The sequence below is a fragment of the Pinus tabuliformis genome, chromosome 5_2 (genome assembly GCF_031772625.1).
Source record: "Pinus tabuliformis cultivar Carrire ecotype Pingquan chromosome 5_2, CPIR1, whole genome shotgun sequence".
In the NCBI taxonomy this organism is placed as follows: Eukaryota; Viridiplantae; Streptophyta; class Pinopsida; order Pinales; family Pinaceae; genus Pinus; species Pinus tabuliformis.
Genome location: NC_142306.1, coordinates 659,500,446 through 659,523,960, shown reverse-complemented (window position 1 = coordinate 659,523,960; position 23,515 = coordinate 659,500,446). Strand labels below are relative to the sequence as shown.

Below are 23,515 nucleotides of genomic sequence, written 5' to 3'. Positions count from 1 at the left end.
AGGAATAAACAATTGCTCAAGAATATTTTGATTGTTGCCATGGATAACAAGGTGTCTTATTGTTGTTAAATATTTATGCAACCTACATATTGGTATAGTTGGACAAAAAGGGAGTGTCCAAATTTAAAGTGAATATTATTGCTTGTCTTCTCAACGACAAAGAGGAATGTGCATGGGAAGAACAAAAAACAACTATGTAGTGTGCATATCTCGATCTTAGATTCTTTTATGCTATTCTCTTTCTACAGAGGAGTTTCTAATGTAGATTGTGTTTATGGGTCATGTGAATATAACACCATCTGGTTGGTTGGAGATATGAGAGGCCAGATATGGATTTCTCAAATTGTTATTATGTTTGTTGGGTTATGCTTGACTTGTGAGAAGTGCACAATCATTGTTGGGAGATGAAAAATTGTTTAGCCGGGGGAGCATTCATGTGTTGACTCAGAGGTTAGATTTTTTTAAAAGATAGCTGCCTTGAGCAACAAATATTGCTAGTGTTGTGGTTTAATCTTGGTGTGGCTGCTGGGATCCGAGCTATCACCTATCATGAGCCAGTGTCATCTTCTTATTATTGCAAACTTATAATTAATCTAGAATGACATTCACAGACAAGATCATGAAGCTTTGAGGCATGGCTAAGTGTTAGCTCTTATGGTTGTTGAAAGAGTATGTGTGTGTGTGTGCTTTCCCAACATGAGGAACCCAGATTTGTTTGTGTAGCGTTGGATCGTTTTCCAGAAAATACAAGTGTTTCTTTTGTGCCTGTAAAGAAATAATGAGAGCATCCGATGTTCAATATTTGAGTGTTATCTCTGATCATGTAAATGAGAGAAGTTGATTATGTAACACATTGTTGTTGATGTAACTTAAGACTATTGGTATTTGTTGTTTGTTGAAGATTTGCTTCTACAGTAGAAAGATGGGTCAACAAAGGAGACTCAAACAGTCTCATAGAGAATTGAAACAGGTGAAGAGAAGTAATGAAAGGGAAATAGTTGCATAAGAGTTTGAAATGTTTCAGCCAAATGTAGATCTAAATCAACTTGATGAATTTGAAGAAATCAGTGCAATACTGAAACAATTAATGCCATTTTTTGCCAATTTTCTCATGTAAAAGTTTTAAACGTTGGGCAGTAAAAATGGAAGGACTGCTTGGTTTAGTAGATTTATTTCAATTTGTTCAATAAAATTCGATAAATGACCATGATAAGTTAGAGGTGCAGTAGAATTTCTTCTCATCATATTAGCTCTGCATGAAAACATCTTGTCTAGTATTTTGCATGAGTTTGGTTAAGTATGTAATGAAAAAATATTTTGGGATATTCTTGAAATGAAGTATAGTATGGAAGGGAGTGATAAATATGAAGTTGATGAAAGTATTTTTCTTGAAAGTGGTGATTATGTTTTCAGTCTCATAACTGATTATGAAACTAAAGATGACATCATTGAGGCTACAATGATGGATGTTGAATGTATGTCTGTAATTGACATTGAAACATGTGGTGATGAAGGAAAAGCCATTGATGTAGAATATGAATAGTTTTACGAAGAAAATCTCTCTGATGTAGAGACGTATGAAGTCAAATTTGATGATAATTATGTATCTCATGAAGAGTGGTTCAATCTGATGCATGAAAAACATCTTATTGATGAGTTGTTATTTGGTGAGAAGAGATTCATACCTCCATACACAAATAAAATGCATGACAACATGTTTGCAGCAACAGAGTTTATTGAAAAGGTTGAAGACATGAAACAACCAATTATGATAGCAGAGAAAGATGAAGAAAGGAAAGCTCGCTGAAAAGAGAAGGATCACAAGAATCAATATGGTTGTTTTTATGATATTTTATATAAACCTAACATTTATTTTAAGTGTGCATATATTGACAGTCAGGAAGAAGCAATAAAACTTGAAGAAATTGCAAACATTAAGGACAAGTATAAGTCTCAAAAACTTGCAACAATGTTGAATACAAACAATTTTAGCACACAATCAAGAAATGAGAAGCTCCACCATTATCTTATGGCAAGAAAGGTGAAGATGAAATTGCACCAGCAAATGAATAAGTATGGACAATTTAGCAACAAGGAAAAAATGAAAGCTTTGTTATCAAGTTTTTTTATGTATTGTTGTAAGCCTAGCTGAGATTTAGACTAGCAAGAAAGTTAACATGTAGGTCGTGATGAAGGGGAGGTGTTAGAACATTATTCATGATGGTTCCGATCGTTGTTCCCTAGTCGTTGGTAGATGATAGTCGGCGGAGATCACTATTGATTCTCCGACTCATGCATGTATAAATAATCATGTTTGGTAATGAAATAAGAAAGCTCTTGTGATGAGTCTTCAATTTATGTCATGTTTTCCAATGGGAATTTCTACATTGGATCTAACAACAACATCATAAGGTTGTGGAGAAACCATCATTGAGAATTTGTTGAGGGCAACTAGCTAATGCTACGACAATGGAAAATGATGGAACTCTCCTTTATTTATTAGGGAACGCTCCTTTATTTGTTGTATATAGGATATACAACAATGAGGATAAGGCACATCAGCCAAAATTAATGTATGTTAATTGAGTGGGCATATAAATATTAAAAGAAGATATTTAAAAAATGTTTATATTTAATGTCTAACGTTCTAAACTTCTCCTCTATACTAGGTTGTACTAGGTTGTAGAACGCCTTGGTGCAAAAATAAAATAAAAAGTATCATATACTTTCTAATAAGAATAATAAGAGAGAGAATCTTTCACAAGATATTTTGGAATACAACCATCAGTGAGCTACTGTGGTCCTCCTTTATGCTAGCTTATTTCTTTTGATATGGTATCCTCCTTGTGTCACTATCCCTCTCCCTATATTACTATGGAATGTTTTGATGGTGTGTGGAGGCTTCAAGTTGTTACCAAAGTGATTTATTTCTTGTTTTGTTGATCGGCCTATGGCCCTATTTTTCTTGCCATGTCCATTAGTCAGGACACACTCTCTACTACATTGGGGGCAACTTTGTCCCCTCAATCTTCTCTAATGGATTCTAGTTTGGATGCTCCCAAACTACCGACAAATTCCATAGTGGGGGTTTCCCACTCTAAGACACAATTTGAAATTTTCCCACTTCTGTCAGGGTTTAACAGGGAGACAATTTTTTAGGTTTTCATAAAACAAATTAGTGGGAAATCCAAGATGATTTTGGTATATAGCTCATCCTCCATATTATCTATCAAAATTTTCATTGAGTCTTGTTGGGGCATACTATCATGTTATCAATGTATTCAATTTAATGGGAAAGTTTTAACAAACTTAAACAAATTGGAAGACTATAACATCATAAAATGTTGGCATTATGTTTCAAGTGTTGTCCTTGATGGCAACTCACTCAGAGGTTGGTACAGATGCTCAGAAGTTGGTACAGGTAATGGCAACTTAATCAGAAGACAGATCCTAGAACAGCTTACCAAGGAAGTTCATACACGCAGGTTTGTTAAGCCCAAGTCGCGTGTACACGCAGGTTGGCTTCAGAAAAAGCGCGTGTATGTGGAAAAGTACCTTTGGTCCATGGCGGTTAGTCCTTGGAAGTTGTGCCTATGGTTTCGGACCATTGTGTCTCGACGGGCGTGTCGATCCCTAGTTTTGAAGTTGATGGTATTGTGTTTCTATGGTTTTGGCTCTTGGTATTGAACAAGGCCTAAGGCTATATAAGGAGAAGATCACTAGGCAAAGATGTGTGTGTGGGTGTCTGACGCAGTGAGAGGATCTGGTATTGCTGGTTATCTGTTCGGGACGCTTGGCAAGGGTCGGATCTGACAGCAAAGGCAGAAGTAATCATTTCTAGATCTGCACGCGGGTTGCCTTTGGAGAAAGCGCGTATACACGCGGTTTTGGTACAGTGAAGTAGCGTATGCATGATAAGGGTTGATATTTCAGGTTGTTGCTGATTCTGGTGGTTGTTGCAGAGTTCTAGATTCTGGTTTGGGTTCTGTGTTCTTGATGACAGGGTTTCAGTGATTCGGTATTGGGTTGTTTAATGAATTATGATGCAAGTATAAGTTGATGATTGTATTGCGGTAATGTTTGCTTTGTACTCTTGGATCCAGTCTGAAAATTGATGAAACGTGGTCCCTGAAGGTTGTAGGGTCAGCACCTACGTACTAGTAAATGGATCAGCTAGTACAAGAGCTGAGGGAGTTGTAGCTCCCTTCCAGAAGTAGTTGGAAAACGAAAGAGAGGGTTGTAGCCCTCTGCAGGTTGTAGCCTGCATACTGGTAAAGGACTGCACCAGTATATTGTAAAAGAAGTTTCTCATTAAAGAAGAAAGAGACGAATTGCAGCAGGTGGTTTTCACCCACATTGGGTTTCCACCTTATATCATGGTGTTCATGTGTGTGGCTCTTGTGTGATGTTCTGTTCTGTTATAATGCACCTGTTTACTGTTAAATTGCTTAATAATGTTCTGATGCATTTACTGAAGATAAGATTAACTGAATCATAAGATATCTGCATATACGCTAGTTGCTTTAGACACAGTCGCGTGTACACGCGGATTCACTTAACTGAAGTCGCGTATATGTTTCTGAGTATGAAATTGAAAAGGTTTTATTGATCTGATAATACTGATTCACCCCCCCTCTCAGTATTATTTCCAACATAAAAGACTCTTCCCTCATATTGAATTCTAGACTCCGAGGAGGGGCCCCCATTTCAAACTACACCAAAAGGCCTTTGGTCTCCTTTAAAGAAGCAGCTCAAAGGAAGAAATCTATTGTCTCTGCAACTCAGCCTCATAATATTCCAGGCCCATATATAGTTGAATAAATGGAAATTTTTCCTACAATGGAAATAAAGATTCCAAAGGTTGATTCCCTGTTCTTTATTCTATAAATAAATGTTGAAATGTGTAGATTTAATGGATTTTTGTGAAAACTAGACACATTGATCCAATGGATTGCCACTACTTGGACTCCTGATTTTGAAATCTTTTTATCCTATAAAGGTTTCTTTATAGTTTAGTTTGATACAAAAAAGGACACAGAATATGTGTTAAATGCAAGGCCCTAGTTCTGGGGAAGAATCACGCTCTTCACTACTCCTTGGTTCCCTAAGTTTGATGCAAACTCTATGGTGGTATCCATAATGCCAGTTTGGGTTAGACTCCCAAATCTTCCTCTCCCATTCTAGCATCACAAAATTCTTGAAGATACCAACAACACATTGGGAAAATTCAATTAAATAAATATGGAAAAATAAGAAAATGGAATCTTCACATATGTTAGAATATGTGTGGAGATCGACCTTAGTAAAGGACTTCTCAATGACATGAATTCGAAGCATAAAAAAATTTGTTGGTCACAAGTTTTAAACTATGAAAATTCGACATTTAGGTGTCATATTTATTATCAAATAGGCCACTTACAACATTGTTGGCCATAGGCAAAGAAGAACCCCAAGAAGAAGAAAAAACCAACAAATAGATCAAGAGGATGGCAGTTCACAAAATAATGCTCCCCTGAGGATGGCGAAGAAGACAAAAAAGAAAACCATGCGGTCCAAGAGGGAATTAGTGCAAAAAAATTGCAGGATGTGGTACAAGAAGGGGACGCCATAGTAGAATAGGCCACTAACAATGTGCACCAAGCTAAAAAGGATCTCGAAGACTCCATGACTCTGGATGGATCTAGAGGATCCAAAAGAGCACATGTATTAGAAAGTTTAGATCCTGATAAGGAGGCTCCTCATAAAGCTCCTCATAAGAGACTAGATTTGGCATTGGTTCTTATTGAACCAAACTCTGATGGTTGGGGAAAAGTGTACAAACAAAAAGGAAAAAGAAAAAAAACTTTTCACTAGTCACCATAAGTTTGCTATTTTTATGTTTTATTTTTATGGCACATTGTATGAAGACCCGACAAACTGCTTCACAATCCTCTCTTTGCTCTTTTTATTAATCATCTATTGAACCTCAGTTGCACACTAGTTATATTTACAAAATGTAGTTTATATTTTTATTAATAAAATTATGAGTTTTTATGCTTGAAAAAAAAAATATATATATATATCCATCCTAGAAAAATGCAATTTTTAGAGGTACAAATTTTCTAAATTTTACACTATAAAAAATGTATAGCTTAATAAAATTAAACTTTCACTAAATGCATGATTAAAATGAATATATACACTAATAAATAACATATTATACATCAAATATAACATAAAAATCATATAATAATATAATTTTTCCCTTCTCTTTGTTATTGCTTCTTATTCTCAATATTTATGCCGTAAGGTGTTTCCCTTTGAAATGAATTTCCCCAGCCGCCGTCATGTCCTATTGTTGACCGTAGATTTGTGGTGTTAGACGATTGAATGAAGTGTGATCGTTGATCCAACACTGATCCAAAACTGAATAGTTAATGAGGAAGCGGGATGGACGCACCACCAACGAGCCATTCATTTCGCCGCTGACATGTGCTTGGCTCGCACTGCCAACAAGGGCTCTGCTTGGACTCGAGCTCCTAACCTCCGCCTCATGCGCAAAAAAAAGACCATCACAATGATGAAGCAGAAGAAATCCTCCCTCATAACGCTGGCGAGAAAAATGAAATCGGAATCTTTCCATCGAAAATGTTGTAATAATGTTGATCTTGAAACAGGCGGCCAGATCATGGCACCATTGACAGAAGACTCCGGACTCTACAAAAGATTGTTCCCGGCGGCAAGAAAATGGATGTTCATACACTTTTTCAGGAGACCGCCGACTATATTTTGAATCTTCAAATGCAAGTTCAAGGTTTGGAAGCTCTTGCAGATTTCTACACTGCGAATTCTGCAGGTTGTGTGGTAGAGTCCGCCCCACTACAAGACCGATCAGCGTCCGCACATGTCTTACGCGAGCTTGCTTGCTTGTCTGTATAATTTTAACTATGAAGTGTATATATATGAAGGAAACGAGGATGTAGCTGGTTGTTACCTCGGAATGTTTCTCACTGTATGGTATGGTTGTATAAAGTCTAAAAATTTACTCTCTGTAAAGGTACTGCTCCTATTTCTTAATATCTGAAAGGGGTGAGGACTAAATATGGAAAAATGACCTGCTATTTTACAGAACACCACACAAAGAAGAGTATTGAATATGGAAAGAAAGGGATCTGAGACGAGCAAAGAAAGAGGAGCGCAGAAGAGCTAGAGGCAAACTGAGAAATCAATCAACATTGTTAGAGTGGCTCGCTGTTGCTGTTCAATGAATGACGCCGAAGAATAAAACTCGCTCCTACACAGAACACCAATTTTTTCAGTCCGCCTCTTGTCCTCCTCAGCCCTTATGGCGGCACGTCAGCCCTTATATATAAAGGTGCGACGATGTTTACACTGCAAACTGCATATTGATTTTCACATTTGTGTGTTTTTGAAATTTGTACTTTGTGCTCGTTATCCTTATGTATGTTTCACACCATTAAAGCCAATAGTTTCTTTAATATTACGAAACTTAAATCGATGGACGTAAAGTATAAGGTTTGTTCTGGTTTCTTATTCTGCATATTTAGCCGTGTGTGTTTGTTTCACACTATTAAAGCCAACAATTTATTTAATAATCACGTAACTAAAATAGGTCGATGATGTAATAGAACACGTAAACGTGTTCATATTGTATCAGGTTGCCAGTGATGTCCATGAATTTGAACCTTCGATAAAAGCTTAACAGTGAGTTTTGTTTCTATTATGGAATGCAATTAACTTTAGTTTTTGGAAGGGCATATTGACTTCAACGTTAATTGAAAAATATCCGTAACATAAGGAAAGAAAATATTCGCTCTTTCAAATTCGACCAAGCGAAACCTTCGGGATACACCAGGGCTCTACGCCTTTATCAAACAAATACAAAAGTTATGATGTGTATTTTCTATTTAGAATTTAAAATTTAATATTAAACCATTTATGAGAAATGGTCTAATGGTGGGAGCATCGGGAGGTTATCTAAACCTGTGTCACACAAATCTATATTAAAGTATATCTAAATCTCATTCACCTCCCAAAAAAAAATGATGACATTAGAAGGGATAAAATAAGAAAATAAGAATTTTTGTTAAACTTGGGGAAAAATATAAAATTTGTATCCTAATGTCATACTTTTATATTAGGAATAGAATATGGAAAAGAAAAAACAATAGATGAGATGTGATAGCTCTTGGTATTTCATAAATTTGGAGTTAAAATGAATCTAGGCTTGTATTTATATATATTATACATGCTAATATTATTCGATAAAAGCATATTTAATAGTGATGATAGTTATTGTGGAAAATAATATTACAAATATAAATACATCACTATTTTTTCATCACATGCATACAAAATCTTAGTAAAAATTCCATAGAATATCTCCACTCCAATATCAAATTAAAATTTAATTAGTTAAAAAATAAAAATAAAAACAAAAAAATAAAAAAAATAAAAAATCTTAACCACCTTACAGAATTTTAAAAGAAAATTTAACATATTGAGTTGATGTGTAAATACTTACAAATAAACATTTACACCACTACAACATTGCCTCCTTACTAGGGTGTAGAGTGCATCTTGGTGCAATTATTTAGAAATTTAATCAATAATAATAATAATAATAAAGATTAGTTCGGATTTTTTAACAAAAATGAAAAGATTTGGAAATTTAATCAATAATAATAGTAATAATAAAGATTAATTTGGATTTTTTTAACAAAAATGAAAAGATTTGGAAATTTAATCAATAATAATAATAATAAATATTAATTTGGATTTTTTAACAAAAATGAGAAATTTTCTTGAAATTTCTGCTATAGGATGTTGAGAAGTACTTACAACAATTTATCTAGAACTGGGTCCTCTACTAAGGAGCTTTCTAGAATTGCAAAAAAACTATATTGTAAGCTAATTATTACTAATGAGAGTTACATGCATAAACTTTACAAAAATGACCTAGAAGAAAAACACAATTATACAATGAATACATCAGAGAATTGATGGGGGGTTATCTTTAGGAAGATGGTCTATCTTAATCACATATCTAGCAAGCACTGAGGAATAAAATCTCCTCAAATGAAAACCCTTTTAACTGAAAAACTTGAAAAGGATGTTTCAACTCAATAGATGTACCACCTATCAATACATGTTAAGATATGTGTGTGTGTGTGTGTGTGTGTGTGTGTGTGTGTGTGTAATTTTTATTGTTTAAATTGCATTTTTAAATATACAAATATATTTAACCTCTTAAAAATAAATGAAAACCTTTTTAACTGAAAAACTTGAAAAAGATGTTTCAACTCAATAGATGTACCACCTGTTGAATTTAAGCTTTTGTGATCCATATCAAGTTTTTGATAATATTTCTTTGATGGAGATCACATTATAATACTTTTGTCGACGCCTTTCGAACCAACTAGTGTGGTTCATCATCAGGTCAAGTTGAAGAATCAGATCATCATGGCATGTTAAATAGGGAGAGTAGATCTTCTAACGGCTATATTTGACTAGGAAACAACTACATTGGACTGGGTAATTTGACTGAGAAACGACTAAATTTGAGCTATATTTGACTAGAAAATAGCTACATTGGACTAGGCAATTTGACTGAGAAACAACTAAATTTGACTGGGCAACCTGACTGGACCAAGGGAGAGGAACAATTTTTGTTATAATTATTACCAAAATTTGTTATATTTATTACCAAAGTTTGAATAAAGGTAAAATTTGTATTTAATAATGAAGAGTATGAATCACTTATAATTATATAAATAAATGGTAAGTTAATTATTATGTAACTTAGTTTTTGTTATATTTATTACCACCTATCAATACACGTTAAGATATATATACGTGTGTGTGTGTGAGAGAGAGAGAGAGAGAGAGTGAGAGAGAGAGATTTTCATATTTGAATAAAGGTAAAGTTTGTATTTAATAATCAAGGGTATGAATCAATTATAATTATATAAATAAATGGTAGGTTAATTATTATGTAACTTAGTTTTTGTTATATTTATTACCACCTATCAATACACGTTAAGATATATATATGTGTGTGAGAGAGAGAGAGAGATTTTCATTGTTTAAATTTCATTTTTAAATGTACAAATAGATTCAACCTCTTAAAAATATCTTTGGTCACTTAGATTGTGTGGACTACATAGCATAAATTTACAATTCCAACAAACTTTATTGGATTTCATACAAAATTGATTAAAAAATACATCTTAAAAAGGTGAAAATGTAAAATACTAAGGCTTCTTTGAGAAGTTCTAACAATGATATATATATATATATATATATATATATATATATATATATATATAGATATATATATATATATATATATAATATTATTTATCAAAATATATTGAAATTTTTTATTAAAAATATTTTCTAAATGTTGCATATCAATTATATATTAATAATTAAATAACTTACACTAAGTTAATTATATATTTCTCTTTTATTAAGATACCTTTGTTAATAAATAATCAAATTTATTTACTTTCAATTGCTCCTTCTTTTAAGAAAATAAAGTATTTTTTTTTATTTAATTTAAAATATTTTAAAATCGGATCATTTAAATAAATATCAAATAGAATGCACCTCTTAATAAGTTTTTTAACTTGTTCAATCATTTACTCATATTCATTGAAATTACTTGTGATGATGGCACTTCATTTTGGATAATAATCAAAGAGAAATTAGAAAACTTGACTAATCATCCTTATACACAAATCACAAATGATACATTTTTGTTCATAGTAATGGTTACATATAGTATATAGATCACTGACTTCGGTAAATCTAGATGTCTAAAAAGTGAATCTTTGACTAGGACATGACACAACTACAACTCATACACATAGGAAACGATAACTTCTAAAATAACAACTCAGAACTCTCACCACCTGTTATATACATGGAAGCATTACTTCCAACACTCTCTTTTAATGCTTACATGAAAAATATTAAAATCGCTCATCTTCATCAACATTTACACCCACTTTGGAATTTTGTATACAACACTCTTTCTTTACAACCACAAATTCGAGCTACCACTTCATCTCCATTTAAAATATAACTTCCTCTGACCATCATTGACGTACTTGTATGACCAACGCTTCTTGAGTACCCTCAAAAATAGCCTAGATAGTGAATCACTCTATCGACATGCTTCCATCCTAGCAATATGCATAGAAATACGTACTTCTAGTTATATAGGTAAGCTATCTAAAAGCAGTATGCATAGAAATACCTACTTCTAGTTATATAGGTAAGTTATCTAGGTACACTCTAGGTACTAAGCTTATCCAGTAGTCAATCATACAATTGACCTTTTTGACCTATACACTCTTAAATACACATAAAGATGCCCTGTAACTATTGATCTTAAAGCACTGAACAACAACAAGACCCGTCAACATATAACAAACTCTAAACAAAATCATATCAGTGATATCTTCTCTTGGCATAAAAAACAGAGAAAATTTTAAGGATGGAAAATTATCTTAAATTTTAGAAATCTTGGTGAATATTAATAGTCCCTAAAATGCAAATGGTAAAATATTTTGAGATATATCAGTAAAATATTAAAAATTTTAATGATTTTATATATAATGTCTATAAAATTTTGGTGATCTTTAAGGTAAAAAAAAATGACAATCTAAAATTTTGGGCGAATCAATTTTAGAAAAAAAGAAAATTGGTGAATCTTTTTTCGGAAAAAATATGGAAAATTAGCCCACCTACAAATATTAGCCCTTAAAATTTTCTATAATCGAAAAAACACTCACTTAAACTGTATTACTATATTCATTAATTAGTCTTTATAATATACTTTGTTCTCTTCTTTCCAACCCAAAATAACAACCAAACACCAAAACTAACGAAGCCAAAAACAATGGTTGTTCTTTATCGATCAGTGTAGATTCGGTCAAATATAAAATATACTTATCCAGAATTTCCCTTGTAGACAACATAATCAAATTAGCCACAGAGAGAAGAAATATTAACAATGTAGCTGAGGTGGATTGGTTAGATATGAAGAAGATTAGTGAAAGCAATATGTATTTGTAGGCAATTGCAATTGCCTCTACAAAATAGACGAAGACATGTGAATATAGATATTTGGCAGATGATGGGACAACGATGGGAAGTATTCCCATATATTTGTTTGTTCCTATTACCATTGTAGCAGAAAACGTAGAGCCAATTGCAAACAGTCTCAAGATGAAATTCACCTTAAAGAAACTACTGTAGATGTCATTAACTCTTTCCGGCCCTAGTTTTTGTGTCATAATACACCATCTAGAAGCTCTAGACAAATCAAAGACATAATGCCAGCAACATGTTAATATATTCCGAGCCCTTGGGCACCATTGATGAAATACTTAAAGCCCCTTCTTTCAGAACCAAATTTCTCCAACATTACTAATATAAAAAGTCAGAACCCCAAATCTGGAGAACCCAGAAACTCTAGAGCTCAGTCTTCTTTTATTCTCTTGAACTCTTGGGCTAGAAACTCTTCTCAAGAGTCACTGCAGGCATCAATTGGAGGACAGAATCGTGTGGTCCTCTGGTGTCTTAAATATCTACAAGGGTGGAAAAGGTGGCTCAAGCTCTAATCAGTGGTTTGTTGGCGGGGAGATGAATCTTCAAAATGTTGGCTATTCATTGGATATAGATCTATGAAACCAAACTCACATGCACACAAATCTACATAGGAAGAAATAAAATTCACAACATAAATAAACTCTGACACACTTATACTAATCTATGTATAAAGATGAAAAGAGCAGAGGCGCACAACTCTTGAACTCAACACACAAACACTGAACACAAGAACATGCTTCCATTCATCAATTAACAGGTATATATACAAGTTGGAGAATATTTTGGAGATCAGTTCAGTCGGTGGCTTCCTGGAGAAGCTTGCCTATTTTCAAAGATTTCTAGAATCAACATTTAAATCGTTGTTGAACAATGGTAGCGAGTAGTTGGAATTATTTAGTTTCTTCCAACACTCCCCCTTAATTCCAACTACATATAATAAACAAGGCACTATACTATTAATTGTCATGCCTGTTGGTCTAAGTCTCAGCTAGGCTTATAACATAATTTGGATTTTCTACAATGTACAATTATTTCTACACATTTCAAATTTAGCCTTTCCAAGAGGCTTGGCGAATATGTCAGCCACATTTTCATTTGTATTACAATATGATAAGTCAATTTCTTTTGATTGCAATTTTTCTATTACAAAATGATGTTGTGTCTCAATGTGCTTTGTCCTTGCATGATATATAGGATTGTTTGCCAATTTGATAGTGCTTTGATTGTCACATCTGATTATTGTAGGTGCTTGTTGTGTTTCTTCAACATCTTCAAGTATCCTCCTAAGCCATATTGCTTCACAGATTGCACTGCATAATGCTTTATATTCAGCGTCAGTGGATGAAAATGAAACAGTTGGTTGTTTCTTACTGCTCCATGATATTGGTCCTGAACCAATATTGAACACGTATCCAGTAGTAGATTTACTATCATATGGATTTCCTGCCCAATCATAATCAGAATAACCTACCAATTCAACATCAAATTCATCAGTATAAATAATTCCAATATTAAGTGTTCCTTTCAGATATCGAAGGACTTTCTTTACTTCTTTCCAATGGCTTTCACAAGGCTTAGCCATGAACTGACTAAGTATGCTGACAGAATATGCTATATCTAGCCTGGTAGTGGTGAGATAATTCAAACTTCCCACCAGTTGACGATACATAGTTCCATTCACCTCTTTGGTTCCATCATCACTGCACAATTTGACACTCTGTTCTAAAGGAGTAGATGTTGCCTTGCATTCAATCATATTGAATCTTTTAAGGATTTCCCTTGTATATTTGCTTTGTGTGATTAGTGTCTTACCAAGCTCCCTCCAAACTTCAAGACCTAAACAATAATGCAATTCGCCAAGATCCTTCATCTCAAATACATGTGACAACTGATTTTTAATTTCTTCAATCAACTTGCATGCATTTCCTGTTATGATAAAATCATCAACATATACAGATATTAAAGCAACATTCTTGTCTTCATCTTCCTTGATGTATAAGTTAAGATCATTCTTGCTTCTCATAAAAGAAAGAATCAATTTCCACATACCATGATCTTGGTGCTTTTTTCAAGCCATATAAAGCTTTCTTTAACCTACAAACCAGATGCTCCTGTCCCTGTTTTACAAACCCTTCTGGTTGAACTAAATAAACTTCTTCTTTTAACTCACCATTCAAAAATGCAGATTTGACATCTAAGTAATGCATTTTCCAATTATATTTTGTAGCTAATGCAATCATGATTCTAATTGTGTTCAACTTAGCTACAGGTGCAAAAGTATCCTCATAATCAATTCCCTCCTTTTGTGAATATCCTTTTGCAACCAATCTAGCTTTATGTTTATCAATACTTCCATCAGCATTAAATTTAGATTTATAAATCCATTTGCATCCTATGGAAACTTTATTTTTAGGCAATTCTGTTAATTCCCATGTGTCATTCTTCATTATAGAGTTATATTCTTCATTCATTGCATTTCTCCATTCTTCATATTCTTTGGCTTCTTCATAGCTTGAAGCTTCTACAACATTCATAACCTGAGATATTAATGCATAATCTTTATACCTTACAGGTACCTGACTTTGACGTGATGACCTTCTTAGAGTTTTAAGGCTTTCATCTTTCTTTTGGCTTTGTAGAGTCTCCTCTCCTCTCTTTGGAGTATCATGACTACTTGATGCCACTTGTTCTTGATCTTGTATCTGTTCCTGTACTTGTTCTTGTTCTTGTTCAACACTTGTGTATAATTTGACATAATCATCAATATCATGCCACACACTAGTATTATTTATTTTATCACCTTCATTTGTTTTCTCATGAAACACCACATCCCTACTTGCAAGCAATCTATGAGTACTGGGATCAAACAACTTGTATTCTTTCTGATTATCACAATAACCAATAAATATGCACTTAATTGACTTTGCATCAAATTTTCTTCTTTCATATTTAGGAATATGAGCATATGCCTTGCAACCAAAAACTCTTAAATGACTTACTTTTGGTTTGTACCCATAAAATGCTTCAAAATGTGTTTTAAGCTCTAAACTTTTGGTTGGACTCCTATTTTCCAAATAAACAGCAGTATTAATGGCTTCAGCCCAAAAAACATTAGAGATATTTTTACCTTGAAGCATACTACGTGCTCATTCAACTAGTGTTCTGTTTTTCCTCTCAGCAACTCCATTTTGCTGAGGTGTATGTGGCACTGTAAATTGTTGCTGAATCCCATTGCTTTTACAATATTGATTAAATTCTCTTGATTTGAATTCTCCCTCTTGATCAGATCTGAAAATTTTGATGTAATTACCAGTTTGTTTTTCTATCATATTCTTAAATTATTTAAAGTACTCAAAAACATCACTCTTATTTCTTATGAAATAAACCCATGTATATCTAGATCTATCATCCACAAAAATAAGAAAATACCATGCTCCACCAATAGATCTAGTTTGCATAGGTCCACATACATCAGTATGAATTAATTCAAGTATTTCCCTTCGCCTTTTTTCTTTATGTATAGGAAATTCCTCCCTATGTTGCTTGCCAAATACACATGCTTCACATTCAACATGATCATTCTTCAAGACAGGAAGCCCTTCAACCATAGTGTTCTTTTGAAGTAGCATTAAATCTTTGTGATTTAGGTGTCCATACCTTTGATGCCATAAATCTACTGTTGATATTGTTGTAGATGCCCATGCTTGATGAATTTTCTTGGTCACATCCAGCTTATACAAGCCTCCAACTTTGGTTCCTGTGGCAATAACCTTGTACTTATCTTGAATGTCTTTCACTACACACTGTGATTTAACAAATTCCACCTTCAAATCTTGGTCAATAATGGTAGAAACAGAAATTAAATTCATTTTGATATCAGGGACATACATCACATTATGAATCTATTTCTCTTGTCCATTAGGCAAATTCACACCTATTACTCCATAACCTTGAACTTTAAGTGATCTATTATCCCCTAGGCAAACATATGTTCCATCAATATTTTCATGATATTCATCAAACCAGTCCTTATTACAAGACATATGGAGTGATGCACCAGAATCAATGAACCAAGCATTATTATCATAATTTTCCACAGACAATGCAGCATCAGAAACAAACAATTTAAGATTTTTAAATCCATCATTGATATCCTTGTCCACAAAATTTCCATTATGCCTTCTATTTCTTCGCCTAGACTCATTATATTTCCTTCTATAACAATCTTTAAAATGATGCCCAGGTTTGCCACAATAATAACACTCATAATTTCTTTTTGGAAATTTAGACTGTGTCATACCTTTTTGTTTCCCTTGAAACTTGCCTCCTTTGTTCTTGTCCCATGGCTTGCCTCTGTATGGATATTTTCCCTTGGCCACCAATGCCAAATCTGAACTGCTAGAGCCCAAAAAGTTCTTCATCCTCTCCTCCTCTTGTAGAAGAATTCCTGTCAATTCATCAAATGAAGGGGGTTTCTCTCTAGCTGCAAGACTTGAAACAAAAATTTGATAATCTTGCACTAAGCCATTTAATATGATGGTGACTAAGTCAGTATTAGACACCTTTTCACCAATATCTCCTAACTTATCACTTAAATATTTGACACGAGATATGAAATTGCTTATATTTTCATTTGCTTCCATTTTTAGAGATAAAAGCTTAGTTTTCAAAAGAAGATCCGGTTTGTATTTGTTGTTTCATACAAACCCTTCAATGTATCCCATGTTTTTTTTGATGTCTTGCAATCTCTGATGTGAGGAATAATGTTGTCCTTTACGGGCATACGCAACAACACCTTTGCTTTTGTCTCCCTTCTCTCCCAATATGGAATAGAACCTACAAGAGTGGGTTTGAGCTCATCCCCACTTACAATGGACCACAAATTATTTCTTTCTAAAATAGTCATTAATTTGAATTTCCAATTCACATAATTTTCTCCATCCAATTTGGTGGATTCATTCATATAATTATCAAGCAACAAATTTGCCATGATGAGAAACTTTCTCCAATCACCAAAATGCAAATATTAGAGAGGGAAAACTCAGACACATAACACAGAAACCACAACTTGCAACTTCACAACTTCAATATTTCCTTAATAATAACAACCCTCCTTTTTTAATATCACTAGTAATAACACTTTTCCTCTCCCTTTTTTCTATCACTAAATCATAAAAAACATATACTCATTCAACGTCAAGACTACCAAAACCAACAGCCAAACCACATTTTATAGGTAGCATCATTCATAATGCAAGGTTTTTAGTAATCAGCATTTCAAAGGAGAAACCTTCTAAATTGCAACCTGTTACAGGTGCTTCTCAAAGCCCTTCCCCACCAATACACCCTAATAAGAATAGGACAGGTTTAAAATGGTTTAAATGATCCACAAAACAACAAATCAATACACGGTCCTCGAATCCATCTCGAGAAAAATACAAATCATACAACTTAAGAGACGGTGTCAAAAGACACCATTGAAATTCAATTCAAAAAAATACCGAAACTCAAGCACTGGTAAACTTGGTGACCACCTTGGTTCCCTCCTAGACGGCGTGCTTCGCAAGCTTCTCCACGCTCACCGCAGCAACCTTTCAGATCGTTCTCTTCACCACAGTGGCTGCTGCAACCTCCACCGCAACGCACAGCTGAGCCCTCCTTTGCACTGCTCCTCTGCAACACTTCTCAGCACACAGCTCACAGCGCCTCTGTAACACACAGCTCACACACGGACCTCAGACTCTTAGCGCTGAACGAGGCTGCGATACCATGAAAAGAGCAGAGGCGCACAGCTCTTTAACTCAACACACAAACACTGAGCACAAGAACATGCTTCCATTCATCAATTAACAGGTATATATACAAGCTGGAGAAGTTTTTGGAGATCAATTTAGTCGGTGGCTTCCTGGAGAATCTTGCCTATTTTCAAAGATTTCTAGAATCAGCATTTAAATCGTTGTAGAATCAGCATTTAAATCATTGTTGAACAATGGTAGCGGGTAGTTGGAATTATTTAATTTCTTCCAACAAAAGAATCAATTCTGAGATCTTTTCCATCTTCCTGAACCCTCCTGTGAGGGATTTACGTTCAGATAAGTTCTAATACAATATTGGAAAAATGAGAAAATGTTATTACGCACAAATCACACACCATATATATTTTTTCATCACATTGGTTGTACATATATACTAAAAACCAAACTCACATGCACACAAATCTACACAAGAAGAAATGAAATTCACAACAGAAATAAACTCTGACACACTTATACTAATCTATGTATAAAGAATCAATTATGAGATCTTTTCGATCTTCCTCAGCCCTCCTGTGAGGAATTTACGCTCAGATAAGTTCTAATACAATATTGGAAAAATGAGAAAATGTTATTACGCACAAATCACACACCATATATATTTTTTCATCACAGTGGTTGTACATATATAGTATATAAGTCACTGTATTCCATATATCAAAATCTTAAGAAAGTAAATCTATGGCTAAAATAGGACACAACTACAACACATAAACCTAAGAAACAACAATTTTTAAAATAACACAACTTCTAAAATACCTCCGATCACAACTTGTAATACAGATGAAAACATTACATCCAACATATTAATAAATAAACTTAAATTCCATCCGATAAAAAAATTCATATACAAAAATATTTAAGTAAAATTAAATTATATCTAATGTAAACCCCAACCTCTCATCCATGGAAAAAAAAGGTAAAATGTACCTGTTATATCTTTAATCAAATTACAAATGGACAGAAGCGCTCAAACCTAATGTGGCTCCATTCAAATAGAATATGGGGAGAAGCCTTTACCTGTGGGGACGCTATGAGAAGAAGCAATAGAAATGCGAAACCTAGCCTCCAACGTGCATGCTATTTTTTTCAGTTTTACATATATAATATTTTTTTTAATGTATAAATAGATTTAATATTTTTTTGAATATTTTTAATAAAATAGTTTAAACATGTCATTTTAATAAATATTTTTTTATTTCAAATTAAGTCTAAATGAGATTAAAATGTAAAATTATGATACTTGAAATGTTATAATAATAATATTTTAATTTTTCAATTACTTTATATATTATTAGTGTTGTAGAATAATTTAAAATAATTTAATTAACATGATTATTGAGATAATTTATTTATGGCTTATATTAATTAGTTTTTTTAAATATCACATGTTATTTTTATATTAAGAATTGAATTAATTACATATTTTCCACTTTATTTAAAAATGAAGGAATTGTATTTTTGACTTTCAATTATATGTTTTCTTTACACAATGAAATATTTTATTAGTTAATATTAAAAGAAATTAGTTAACACTGATATAAAATGGTTTATTTACGTATAACATTTAAATATAAAATTATAAATAACATCAACTCTATTTATTTTTGTTTTAGTTACTTAGAAAAAAAAATAGAAGTAAAATTATTTTGGAAACATTTTATGTGTAATTAAGAATGAGTGAAATATTTTTAATATTAAAATCAAATTACATTTATAATAATAGGTTCAAAACCATAGACTTAGCAATCAAATCACTATGTGGAGGTGGGTCCCTTGTCCCACAAACAAGGGGGTCTCATACACCAATTTGGTGTCTGGCTTGACTGTGACCTTAAAAATAGATATATATATTTTTTTATTTTAATGATATTCTCTATTATTTTTTAATTTAAAAAATATTTTAGGTCTGTTTTCGAAAAGACATATGAAGTCCACTTTAAACCTGAACTGAATTATACATCAATACTTACTCTTGAATATGTAAATAACTTATTTCTATGTAAATAACTTATTTCTTAAAATCATAAATAGAGATTACTCCAACAGCCGAAATAAGGTTGTTTCTGCGTTCCACCCATGAATGTTTTCTATTGAGGTCACACAAAGAACAGAAATAAGGTTGCTTCCAGGATCCACCCCATGAATGGTTTCTAGTGTCTACACATGAAAATAAAAGTTGCAGAATAAATGGTCGATGCTCCATTATTAAGAGTTTAGGTTTCCAAAGCAGTCCAGTTCAAATTTATATTTATATATAGCAAGTCGCAGATGCTGGCAATAGTGCAGAGGCATAACTGAGTTTTCTTTTTTAAAGTCTTCATGCAAGCTGGTTACAGATACTTTTCTGTAATTAAACCATGGACCTTTATGTATTTAAATTTCGGAGCAAATTCCTTCTTCCTTCCATTTGCTTTGGCATTCTATTTTCATAGTCTTTTAGTAACAAATTGGGAAAGGAATATCATTTGCTTTGGCATTCTATTTTCATATTGTCTTTTAGTAACAAATTGGGAAAGGAATATCACTGGGAACAAAGTTCAATTAATAAATTTGTCAAAGTTGTCGTTCAAACAATAATGGCAGGATTCTGTCTCATCACTTGGTCCATACCCCTCAGCCAACTAGTGCATAAATTAAATCATAATTATTTACTAAGACTATCGCCTAACTTAATTAGGTCCTAAAGAAGTATCTGGTTCTAGTTCTCATACTTCATATTCTGTTATAACTGGTAACTACCGATAAGGTCATCACACAATGATAATGGGAGTGTATGATGTGGGTTTGCTACTTGGAGCGTATGATCTGGGTTTTCTACTAGTTAAGAAACCTTACTAGCAAAACGTAGCAAGGAATTCTGTGTGTTCTGTATCATTGCCCGTTGTTCTATCTCTTTAGGTATCACAATCATGTCAGGGAAGCTCGCAGCCAAGAGCATTGAGATTAACCATCCAACAATGCAAAAATATTGTACCAGAGACCAAAGACAATGGCCATCCCATAGCGCTCACAAATATCATTACAGAGAGTAATGGGAATGGGTATTCGCTGATACCAAATGTTGTTGGAGAGGTTGATGGGAATGGGTATTCGCTGATACCCAATATAGTTGCAGAAGTTGATGGAAATAAGCATTTCAGAGTGCCTATCATTTCCGAAAGCAGTGAAGATGAACACAGATCGTTTCGAAGGTAAGACAGACCAGTAATATTCTTTTCTTTGTCTATTACAACTGTATAGAACTGAAGTGAGATGCATTGTACAACCGGGGTGATAAGTGGGGTGATCTATTAACTTTTCATGTATGAGAACTTCCAAATTAGGTACATACAACATTATCTTGAATCAATAATGTCTAGTGGTTATATTGGTTACAGCTATTACCGTATCAATTTGATTTTTCATACATATCCATTGTTTTGCCTTGAGGTAGCTGTTAACGTGAAAAAACCTAATTCAGTAATGTGTTTGACAATTGCTTGCTTTGATATAGGCTAGAAGGAAAGGTGGCTATTATCACAGGGAGTGCGCATCGGCGCAGCTACCGTTCGAATTTTTGCCAAACATGGTGCAACAGTTATAATAGCCAACATCGATGACACTGCAGGAGAGAATCTCTCCGCCTCCTTTGGCTCCTGCTCCAATATACGTGCATTGCGATGTCATGAGCAGAGAAGAGGATGTGGCTGAGCTCGTCAACATAACGGTTGCCAAATATGGGAAACTGAATATCATGTATAACAATGCAGGAATTCTTGGGGAGCAGGTCAAGCCGAAGAGCATAATGGAATTTGATGGAGAGGAATTTGATAGAATAATGAGTGTTAATGTGAAAGGAGTGGGGCTTGGAATGAAACATGCAGAAAGAGTAATGACTCCCAGAAGAAATGGGTGCATTAATTCTGTTGCAAGCGTTGCTGGCGTTCTCGTAGGACTTGGGCCTCTCACACACACGGCATCGAAGCATGCCATCATTGGATTAACAAAAAATGTTGCATGTGAACTAGGAAAGTAGGTGATTCGGGTGAACTCCATCTCTCCTTTTGGAGTTGCAACATCAATGTTGATAAATGCTTGGAGGGAATCCAATCCAGATTCCAGAAAATGCAGATATGTTGGAGGAGGATCCTGAACAACAAAAGCAGAAAATAGAAGAGCTTGTTAGAGGTTTGGAAAATTTAAAGGGCCCAACTCTTCGAGCCAAAAACATAGCTGGAGCAGCGCTGTATCTTGCCAGCGATGAATGCCATTGTGTAAGCGGCCATAATTCGGTAGTGGATGGAGGCATTAAAAGAGAACAAAATCCACACTCAAAGCTGGTTCATTTCATTACTAAACATTGCAATTTATAGGCATTTTTAAGGAGAGACTGATATTTATCTCACACTAGCCCACTATGCTAAATGTTGAATAGTGATCGGACAGTGAGTGACGTTGTTCGTGATTAATACCTGACAACTCCCCTTAATCATGATCTACATGTTAACATGCCTGTTGGTCTAAGCTTCAGCTAGGCTTACAACATAATTTGGATTTTTTACAACGCACAATTTACTTCTACACATTTCAAATTTACCCTTTCCAAGAGGCTTGGTGAATATGTCAGCCACATTTTCATTTGTATTACAATATGATAAGTCAATTTCTTTTGATTGCATTTTTTCTCTTACAAAATGTTGTGTGTCAATGTGTTTTGTCCTTGCATGATATATAGGATTGTTTGCCAATTTGATAGTGCTTTGATTGTCACATGTGATTACTGTAGGTGCTTATTGTGTTTCTCCAACATCTTCAAGTATCCTTCTAAGCCATATTGCTTCACAGGTAGCACTCCATAATGCTTTATACTTAGCTTCAATGTATGACAAGGAAAGATTCGGTTGTTTCTTACTGCTCCATGATATTGGTCTTGAACCAATATTGAACATGCTAGATTTCCAACCCAGTGAGAATCAAAATAACTTGCCATCTCAACGTCAAATTCATTAGTATACATAATACCAAAATTAAGTGTTCCTTTTAGATATTGAAGGAATTTCTTTGCTACTTTCCAGTGGCTTTCACAAGGCTTAGCCATGAACTGACTAAGTGTGTTGATAGAATATGATATATCTAGCCTATTCCCATTCCCATACTTGAGACAAAAGAAAACTTGTCTATTGTCTTAAATATTGTCTTTAAGGGAGTGGCTGAAATTAAATTGTCTTAAAGTATTGTCTCTATAAAGACAATATATAACACAAACATTTTTGTCTCTCTAGAGACAATTTCATTTTTGTCTCTCCAAATACAATTTCATTTTTGTCTCTCTAGAGACAATACTTGGAATTAAAGACAATGTCTTTGATCTTAACTATTGTCTCTCGAGAGACAATAAAAAATTACATTCAAAGATAATACATGATCACTTTTGTCTCTTTAGAGACAATATAAAATAATGAATCTAGAAAAATATCTCACCATTGAAATAAACTAATATTGAAAGTATTTAATTAAAAATAAACTAAAATATCATTGATTAATTCATAATAGGACACAGTGGAATCGAACCACCAACCTCCTATTTATAAAGCAAGTGC

At 33.6% G+C, this 23,515-nt stretch overlaps 1 pseudogene; it reads left to right on the top strand.

The window, feature by feature from the left end:
- Positions 1-6,469: 6,469 nt before the first annotated feature.
- LOC149160803 (short-chain dehydrogenase reductase 2a-like) lies at positions 6,470-22,288 on the top strand (annotated as a pseudogene).
- The last annotated feature ends 1,227 nt before the right edge of the window (positions 22,289-23,515 follow it).